General features: G+C 41.2%; 1 protein-coding gene across 1 annotated transcript in view; it reads right to left on the bottom strand.

Moving 5' to 3' along the window:
• Positions 1–9,992, bottom strand: part of TXNL4B (thioredoxin like 4B) — a 42,077-nt gene that overhangs the window by 14,142 nt on the left and 17,943 nt on the right. The window lies entirely within an intron of this gene.

The raw sequence follows: 9,992 nt of genomic DNA, 5'->3' as shown, positions 1-9,992 counted from the left end.
CCTGTATCTCTTTAATCTAGAAGTCATCTCTGAAGAGATCAGGCCAGTTGTCTTGTAAACAGTTCTACACTCTGTATTCCCAGAATAAAGCCTGTAGTTCTTGATCTCCATTGTAGCTGGGTGTGGATATATGACCACAATCTACTCAATGAGATACACAGGAAAGTATTGTGTGCAGCTTCTGGGAAGTGTTCGCTGTCTGGAACTTGACTATGATGGCTGGAGCTCTGGCAGCCATGTTTGACCTAAGGATCAGGGTCCCCCCAAAGGCACAAGCTAGAAAAAACTTCACAGATGGACAAAACCAGGTCTGTTTGCTTACTTCCCCACCTCTTTTGAGAAAATCTTATGTGCTTAAGTCACTGTTAATTGGAGTTTTCTCTCAAATTTAGCCAAATTTAATTCTAGCTAATAAAAAAAGCCAAATTAAAGTAATCTTGTATTTGCCTACAAAATATGTTATCTGCTTTCTACTTGGCTAAGACACACTTTAGGATTTCTCTTTCCTCCAGGTGCAGATTTCTGGTGCTAGCACACCATGAGAACGTTACCTACCCTCTCGTGTTGAGTGAATCTTGGCAGTCGGGGGAAATTTCTGTAAGAACCTTGTGGTTATAAACGTGGGAAATAAAGTTAGTGTAGCTTGTCACATGTAAGAGGACACCAGGGGACAGGGCTGAGAGGTGTGTGTGCAGAAGCAGGGTGGGAAGCCTTGGATTTGGCACACAGCAGGTTTGTGAAATACCTGGGCTCAGCCAGGTACAGCTATACTGATTTTTCTGTCTTGCCAGGACTAATTTCATACAGTTCCCTAGGACCATCATTGCGCAACCCTGATTTCTTGCACCGATGGCTCAAAAGGAGGATCCTATTTTAACACCATCTCATCTAGAGGGATCTGTCATGGGATTGAATGAATGGCTCAACTGCTCCCAGAATCTGGCTGGGTTCCCAGGGTTCACTGTTCCCGAATGCTCTGCCAGGCAGTTTCCTTGGTCTATTTCCTAATGCATTTCTCAGCCATGGCCCACGTGGTCTTTGCCTGCTTCCCAGCTGTGGTGCCCCCTAGAGCCTGGATGGGGAGGGGGTTGGGATGAAGGGTAGTTGGGGGAGGATGGGGCTGTGTGGGAGTGTGGGGGTGGCTCATGCTAGGAAGGGCCCCCATTATGCAGCATTAGGTTTCTCCAGCGCGGTGCCAGCTTGCCCTCTCTACTGGGCAGCACTGCCTGGGTCATGGTTTTAATCCGACACACATGGTTCTTTTTTTTTTTTTTTTTCATTTTTCTGAAGCTGGAAACAGGGAGAGACAGCCAGACAGACTCCCGCATGCGCCCGACCGGGGTCCACCCAGCACGCCCACCAGGGGCGACGTTCTGCCCACCAGGGGGCAATGCTCTGCCCATCCTGGGCGTTGCCATGTTGCGACCAGAGCCACTCTAGCGCCTGGGGCGGCGGAGGGGTGGAGAAGCAAATGGGCGCTTCTCCTGTGTGCCCTGGCCGGGAATCGAACCCGGGTCCTCCGCACGCTAGGCCGACGCTCTACCGCTGAGCCAACCGGCCAGGGCCGACACACATGGTTCTTAATGGACTTTGATAGCCATTCAGAACTGATTCCTTTAGGCGGGTGGGCTAATATCGTTAAGTGGTGAGTCTGTTTTCCTTTCTAGGTAAGCACTGTCTTAGTAGAGGATTTGTCTCGATTTGACCCTTAAAAGTGACTCTAATGGTGAGAACTCAAGGCTGATTATATGAGGGGGTGGCTTGAAAATCTTGTAAAGTCCATCAAGCAGGAGAGGTAGCACCCCCAGGTGGCCAAAGGCTTGGCCTGGGTTTGAATCCTGCCTCCTCTACCTAACTAGCTATGTTACCTTGAGCAAGTTCCTTATCTTCTGTGCCCATTTGTGAAAATAGGGTTATTAGATAGAAAAAGGATCTACTGCTTAAGGACTGTTGAAATATTAAATGAATAAACACAGAGAAAGCACACAACAGTGCCTGGCACACAGCAAGGACTCTCACAATGTTAGCTGTTATTATTACAAGGTGAGCACCTACTCTTCTAAGGTACTTGTAGGGCTGGTTCCACTGATAACTTGTATGCCTCTGAGGTCCTTATCTTTATTATGGACAGAAGCTGATGTGACAGGCAGCATTTAATTCTGTTGTAGTATTCAGTTCTCCCTCAGCTTTGAATTCTTTGAGGGCAGAGGTTATGTTTATCATTTATTCAATTCAGCAAACTGACTTGAGTGTCTGTTAGTGGCAGGCTTTGCTGAGTATAGTGAAACACACGCCAACATGTTCCCCTACCTTGTTTCCTAGGGTCTAGAAAACTTCCAAAAATGCAGGCTGAATAACTGAGTGGTACTGATATGAAATCTTCTGAATACAGATTTAATTTTTAAACATATTAATATCCTCACACCTTTGATCTCTGACCAATTTCATACCGGGACAGGCAGATTATATTTCAATTTTTGATGGACTATGTGAGTTTGCCATCTCTGGTTGGCTGTCTTTATTGATAGGAAGCTGGTCTGAGGATAATATCTGATTTAGGAGCTTGGAAGTTCCTCATTTATAAAGTGTCAGGCTTGATGCTACTTTCAATAAGCTATTTATTTTTAACTGAAGTATAACTGACATACAATATTATATTAGTTTCATGTGTACAGCACAGTGATTTGACATTTGTATGTGTTGCAAAATGATCACCACAATAATTCTAGTTACCATATGTCACCATCCAAAGTTAATACAATATTATTGACTGCATTGCCTATGCTGTAAATTTCATCCCCATTCATGTTATAACTGGAAGTTTGTCCCTCTTGGTCTCCCTTTCCCCATTTTGTATCCAAATCCCCATCCTCTCTGTACTGAGTCTGGGTTTGTTTTTTAGATTCCACTTATTGGTGAAATTCTGTGGTATTTTTTTTCTCTGACTTATTTCACTTAGCATAATACCCTCAAGTTTCATTCATGTTGTTGCAAATATTAAGAATTCATCCTTTTTATGGCTGAGTAGTATTCCACTGTGTATAGGTATATACCACATTGCGGACCAGCAGTTTAATGGCTAGCTTTATCCAGTAGCCAGATAAGTTATTTTTATTACTAATGACAAGAGACTAATCACTTTTAATTCCTTTTGTAATTTTTAACTTCAGCGAATGCATTTTCTGTTACACTGTTTCCCTCTAAATGACAGCAATGAAAAGCCGAGAATGCTCATGATTGGCCAGAAGCCTTAGACCAGAAAACACAAGAATTCTCAAGATCCGTCTGCAATGTGATACCACAACTTCTTTATTCAATCACCCTTCAATAGATAGTTTGTTTTCATATCTTGGCCATTGTAAAGAATGCTGCAATGAATAAACATAAAGGTGCATGTATCATTTTTTTATTTTTTTCATGTATCTTTTTTGAATTACTGTTTTCATTTTCTTCAGCTAGGTATCCCCAAGTGCAATTGCTGGATCATATGGTAGTTTAAGTTTTAATATTTTGAGGAATCTCCATACTATTTTCCACTGCGGTTGCATCAATTTACATTCCTACCAGCAGTGCATGAGGGTTCCCTTTTCTCCACATCCTTGCTAAAACTGGTTATCTCCTGTCTGTATATTAGTCATTCTGATGGGTGTGAGGTGCTATCTCATTGTGGTTTTGATTTGCATCTCCCTGATGGTTAGTGATGATGAACACCTTTTCATGTGTCCACTGGCCATCTCCTCTGCCCATTTTACTTTCTTCTTTCCTTTCTCCCTCCCTCCCTTCTTCTCTCTCTCTCTCTCTCTCTCCCTCCCTCCCTCCCTTTCTCTCTCTTTCTTTTTTTCTTTCCTTTTTTTCAGAGATAGAAGAAATGGGCTTTAGGACACAGATTGCAGAAGCAAAAGAAGGGGAACTTTGGAGAAAGAGAAAAACAGTCCTGGGTGGAAGGGAGGGAAAAGGTGTGGGCATGCTCCTGAGAGAGCACCTGTTTTTGTTTTAGTTATTAATTGTGTATGTGTGAGAGAGAGAGAATGAGAGAGAGAGAAAGAGAGAGAAACACCAATCTGTTGTTCCACTTATTCATTCATTCACTGGTTGATTCTTGTTGTGCCCTGACTGGGAATCAAACCAGCAACCTTGGTGTGTCAGGACAATGCTATAGCCAACCAAGCTACTGGGCCAGGGCTCCTCTGCCCATTTTTATTTTATTTTTTTAGCGTATGTGAGAGAGAGACAGGAAGAGAGAGATGAGAAGAATCGACTCATTTGTGGCACTTTAGTTGTTCATTGAACTTCTCATATGTGCCTTGATGCTGGGGGCTCCAGCCGTGACTCCTTGCTCAAGCCCAGTGGTTCTCAACCTTTCTAATGCCGTGACCCTGCAATACAGTTCCTCATGTTGCGGTGACCCCAAACCAAAAAATAATTTTGGTGGCTACTTCATAACTGTAATTTTGCTATAGTTATGATTCGGAATGTAAATACCTGATATGCATTATGTATTTTCCGATGGCTTTAGGAGACCCCGCCGGGGTCGCGACCCACAGGTTGAGAACCGCTACTCAAGCCGAACCTTGGGCTCCAAGCCAGTGACTTTTTGGCTCAAGCCAGCAACTATGGGATCATGTCGATGGTCCCACACTCAAGCTGGTGACCCTGCACTCAGGCTGGTGAATCCATGCTTAAGCCGTTGACCTCGGGGGACCATCAACCTGAACGTCCAGGTTGATGCTGTATCCACTGTGCCACCACCAGTCAGGCTCCTTTGCCCATTTTTAAATTGCATTGTTTGTTTTGTGTTATTGAGCTGAATGAGTTCTTTATACATTTTGGATATTAACCTTTGTTAGATATATGTATCTTCCCTCATTCAGCAGGCTGCCCTTTCACTTTCTTGATGGTTTCCTTCACTGTGCAAGAGCCTTTAGTTTGATGCAGTCCCATTTGTTTATTTTTGATTTTGTTTCCCTGGTCTTCGGAGTCATATCCAAATAAACATTGCTAAGACCAATGTCAAGAAGCTTACCACCTAAGTTTTCTTCTAGGAGTTTTATGGTTTCAGGTCTTTAATTCGAGTCTTTAATCGTTTTTGAGTTAATTTTTTTCCCCCCAGAGACAGAGAAAGAGTCAGAGAGAGGGATAGATAGGGACAGACAGGAATGGAGAGAGATGAGAAGCATCAATTATTAGTTTTTTGTTGCAACACCTTAGTTGTTCATTGATTGCTTTCTCATATGTGCCTTGACCGCGGGCCTTCAGTAGACCAAGTAACCCCTTGCTTGAGCCAGAGACCTTGGGTCCAAGCTAGTGAGCTTTTGCTCAAACCAGATGAGCCCGTGCTCAAGCTGGCGACCTCGGGGTCTCAAACCTGGGTCTTCCGCATCCCAGTCTGACGGTCTATCCACTGCGCCGCTGCCTGGTCAGGCTTTGAGTTAATTTTGTCCATGGTGTAAGATAGTAGTTCAGTTTCATTACTTTGCATATGGCTGTCCAATTTTCCCAACACCATTTATTGAACAGACTGTCTTTGTAGTAAATGAAACTAATTGACTATGTATTCATGGGTTTATTTCTGGGCTCTCTATTCTGTTTCACAGATCTCTGTGTCTGTTTTTATGCAAATACCACACTGTTTTGATTTCTATAGCTTTATAGTTTAGTTTGAAATCAGAAACTTTAAAATAAGCTTAAAATACTAATATGTACATCTGCCAGTGACCCAGTTTTTGATAAGAGAATTGCTGGCACTAAGGAAGTATGGTTGGGAACTAGTGCACATTTTATGAGCACAGCAGGATATCATAGTCCCTGGTCCTTGGTGACTGAGGGAAAGGGAGATATCCTAGAAAGAGGTGTAATAGCAGGAACATGTTTCATAGACCCTGGTCCTTGGTGACTGAGGGAAAGGGAGATAACCTAGAAAGAGGTGTAATAGCAGGAACATGTTTCATAGTCCCTGGTCCTTGGTGACTGAGGGAAAAGGAGATAACCTAGAAAGAGGTGTAATAGCAGGAACATGTTTGTTTAATTTTCTTATCCAAATGGAAGATTTTGAACAGCATGTGCTGTTCCGAATTCAATACTTAATTACTCCTTCTGTTCTAAGGTCTTATACACTCCTGGGAAAAATCCAGTGGTTCTCATCCCATGGCTGCTCAGTCACTCATGACCACAGTAGTTCATCAGTTTTGAGATGCTGTTTATTTCCCATTTTTAACATCTCTGAGATTGAGATGCATCTCACATTGATGGCATCTTAAGCATTTTATTAGAGTTTAATTGGCAGAGTTTTTTCTTTCATATAATTCATAGCCTATTAAATTTGATGATATATGGCATTGGTTCCTAAACTTTTCTGAAATGAATCACCTGGTTATCTTTAAAAATGACTAGTGCCTGGTGCCCACCCTCACTCATTCTGGTTTAAGAAAATCAGGGTATGACCTGGACATCAAGATTTTTAAAAGCTCCCAGGAGATTCTAAAGTACAGCAAAGTTTGGGAACTGTTAAAATACAGTATTTCTTCAAGCTTTTTTAAACTCCTAGGTTTCATGGACAGCATCCTTACAGATTCCGTTTATAATATATAGCATACCCCTCTGTTTCAATTAATGACGTCTTTCCAACTGCATCCACTAGTCAGTCTTTATATCCTCATTAGAATGTCAGCGCTGGGGGGGGAGGGGCAGGGATTTTGTCTGATTTGTTCTCTGTTATATTGTCAGCATCAAGTACATCTTAGCACACTGTAGACCAGTGGTTCTCAACCTTTCTAATGCCGTGACCCCGCAATACAGTTCCTCATGTTGCAGTGACCCCAAACCAAAAAATAATTTTGGTGGCTACTTCATAACTGTAATTTTGCTACAGTTATGATTCGGAATGTAAATACCTGATATGCATTATGTATTTTCCGATGGCTTTAGGCGACCCCGCTGGGGTCACGACCCACAGGTTGAGAACCCCTGCTGTAGACACTTGTAAAAGATTTGATGAATGAATGATTACTCCTTTTTTTGTAATCACTCTGATTACTCCTTCTTTATATTTAGTCCCCTGATAGACTCTTTTCTTACACAATTCCAATAAAAGTGGTAGATTTAGATAATTTCCAAATCTGGTCCTGTATTTCCAGTGGTCATCTTTCAGCCCTAATTTTACATAACATTCATTTCAGAACTTGAGCTCAGTGTTTTCTCTCTCTACCCGAACGAACTCTAACATCCCGGTCCTGCTTTCCCATACCTGTCCACAGCATGGTTCTCTGTCCTGAGCCTCAAGCTCATAAACTGTGTCATCTGCAAGCCTTCTTTCCTTTGTCCTCCCCGTATGCAGTTACTCTCTGAATTCTGCAGTTTGTCCTTCTGAAAATTCTCTTGAATATGTCCCTTCCTTTAAGTTTCCACAACGCTGAATCTGTCTCCTTGACTTTTACGTACATTTCAAATGGTCTCATACCCACATACTAGCAACTGGTTTTAAAAAATACTTCTGGGAGTTGAAATATCCAGATTTAAACTACATGACGAAAATAGCATAAAGGAGGAGAGCATTTGGGATCTTGCTTCCTGGCATATGTCATCAGTCTGGCTCAAATAAACTCTTATAAATATTCTAAAAAAAATACAGCATAAATATGGGAGAAGATAAAGACAAATTGTTGCAAGGTTCTTTTTTTTAATTTTTAGATTTTATTTATTCATTTTAGAGAGGGGAGAGAGAGGGAGAGAGAAGGAGAAAGGAGCAGAAAGCATCAACTCTCATATGTGCCTTGACCAGGCAAGCCCAGGGTTTCAAACCAGCAACCCCAGTGTTCCAGGTCAATGCTTTACCCACTGTGCCACCACAGGTCAGGCAAGGTTCCTGTACTACTTGAAAAGTGGTAAAAAAAAAAGGTGGTAAAGGCATTAACTTAGATTGTAAAAAGTCAAAGATGCATATCCTGAAATATTTGGGATAACCATTAGATAAATAATATAAGAATGTGTAATAAAATAAGGTAATAGAGGGGAAATTTTAAAAAACCTGAGTAATAAAAAATTAGGCAGGAAAGAAGAAATAAAAGAAAAAAGAATTTATGGATTAAATATAAAACAAGTAGTATAATGGTAGACTTAAAACAAACTCTATTAGTAATTATATTAAATGTCAATAAAAATAGTATATGCCCCAAAACACTAACCAAAAGGAAGTTGGTGTATCTCGAGTAATATTTGACCGAGAGACTTTATGGCAAGAATTACTAGGCATAAATAAGGGCATTTCATAATGATAAAGAGTCAATTTGAAAATAAAACATAATAAACCTCAATTTGTATGCACCTAACAACAGAACTTAGGAAAAAATAGACAAATTCAGTAGTAACTGGTAAAAATAAGCTGCTGCAGAGATATAAGGAAACTAGGGAGCAAAATTCTCACCCCTTTACCCAGATTCAGCCAGAGTAACTCCATTTTCAAGTTTCATATACTGGCTGTATCAGTTAACATTTGCTACCTAAGCCTTCACAAAGCTTAGTGGCTTACGACAGCAGCCTCTCATTTAGCTCATGATTCTGTGGGGTCAGCAATCTGCGAAGGGCTTGGCTGGGGGTCATTTTGGCCCGGGCTAGGCTGGGTTGATCTCAGCAGGGGCTCACTCATACATCTGTGGTCAGCTTCTGGGTAACTGAAGCTATGGGCAGGGATGCCTGGGTTCTCTTCTTGTGACTGTTCATCCTCCAGCACTGGAGGAATAGCTTGGGCTCATTCATATGGCAGCCCTCAGATTCCGGATGCAATAACAGAAGGCGAACCCCAATTTACTAGCACATTTCAAGTCTCTCCTTTCTGGTTGCCACTGTTCCATTGGCCAAAATAGTCACACAGCCAAACGGAGATTCAAGGGGTGGAGAAATAGGCTCCATCCACCTTGTAACTTGGAAGAGCTGCAGTCACATTGCAGTATGCATACAGGGATGAGGAGAGGTTGGCCATTTAAAACGCAGATTCTCAGACTCTGCTCAGACCTATTGCTTCAAATCTCTGCAAAGAGGGGTCTGCACTTTGCATCTGTCAGGTGATTCCCCCTCCTTCATATTTTAAAATGTTGACACTATAAATATATGTGATATATATAGTATATATATCTTTAAAAATAAAGCACAATAAATAAATGTACACCCATGAATCTATCACCCCACCCAAAAGCTGAATTGCTGGCAATAATTTATATTTCTATCTACCTATGTACTTTCCCACAATGCCTCTCATGAGAGGTAACATATTACATTTTGTTTTCCATCCCACTAAAATTAAAAAAAATATGCCTATACAATATATTGCTCAGTTTTGCTTTTTTATTTTTTTACAAAATTTTGGCCCTAAGTTAAGAAATTTACTTAGTTTTAGTTCTTTTTTTTTTGTGATAAAATACACAGAACATAAGAGTTCTGATTTTAACAATGCTTTAGTGTATAATTCAGTGGCATTAATTACATTCACAATGTTATGCAACCACCACCACTGTTCCCAAAACTTTTTCATCATCCCAAACAGAACTCTGCACCCATTACACAATAACTCCCCAGTCCTCCCTCCCTCCAGCCCCTGGTAATCTCTTATGTACTTTTTATCTCTATGAATTCACCTTTTCCAGATATTAAATAAGTGGAATCATACAATACTTGGGTCTGGTTTCTTCTTTCACTCAGCACAAGGCTTTCAAGGTTTGTTCGTGTGGTAGTGTGTCAGAACTTCAGCCCTTCTTACAGGTGAATAATACTCCACTCTATGTACATGCCACGCTTCATACTCCCATTCACCTGCTGAAGGACGCTTGGATTGTTTTGACCTTTTTGTTACTGTGAATCATACCATGATGAACAATGGTGTACAATGATCTGTTTGAGTCTATTTTCTATTCAATTATTTTGGGTATAAACCTAGAAGCAGAATTGTTGGGTCACATGGCAATTGTTTAGCTTTTTGAGGAACCATTTGGCTGTTTTCCACA

The sequence above is a fragment of the Saccopteryx bilineata genome, chromosome 9 (assembly GCF_036850765.1).
Source record: "Saccopteryx bilineata isolate mSacBil1 chromosome 9, mSacBil1_pri_phased_curated, whole genome shotgun sequence".
Lineage (NCBI taxonomy): Eukaryota > Metazoa > Chordata > Mammalia > Chiroptera > Emballonuridae > Saccopteryx > Saccopteryx bilineata.
The sequence above is the reverse complement of the archived record's forward strand: the minus strand, read 5'-3'. Positions and strand labels throughout refer to the sequence as shown.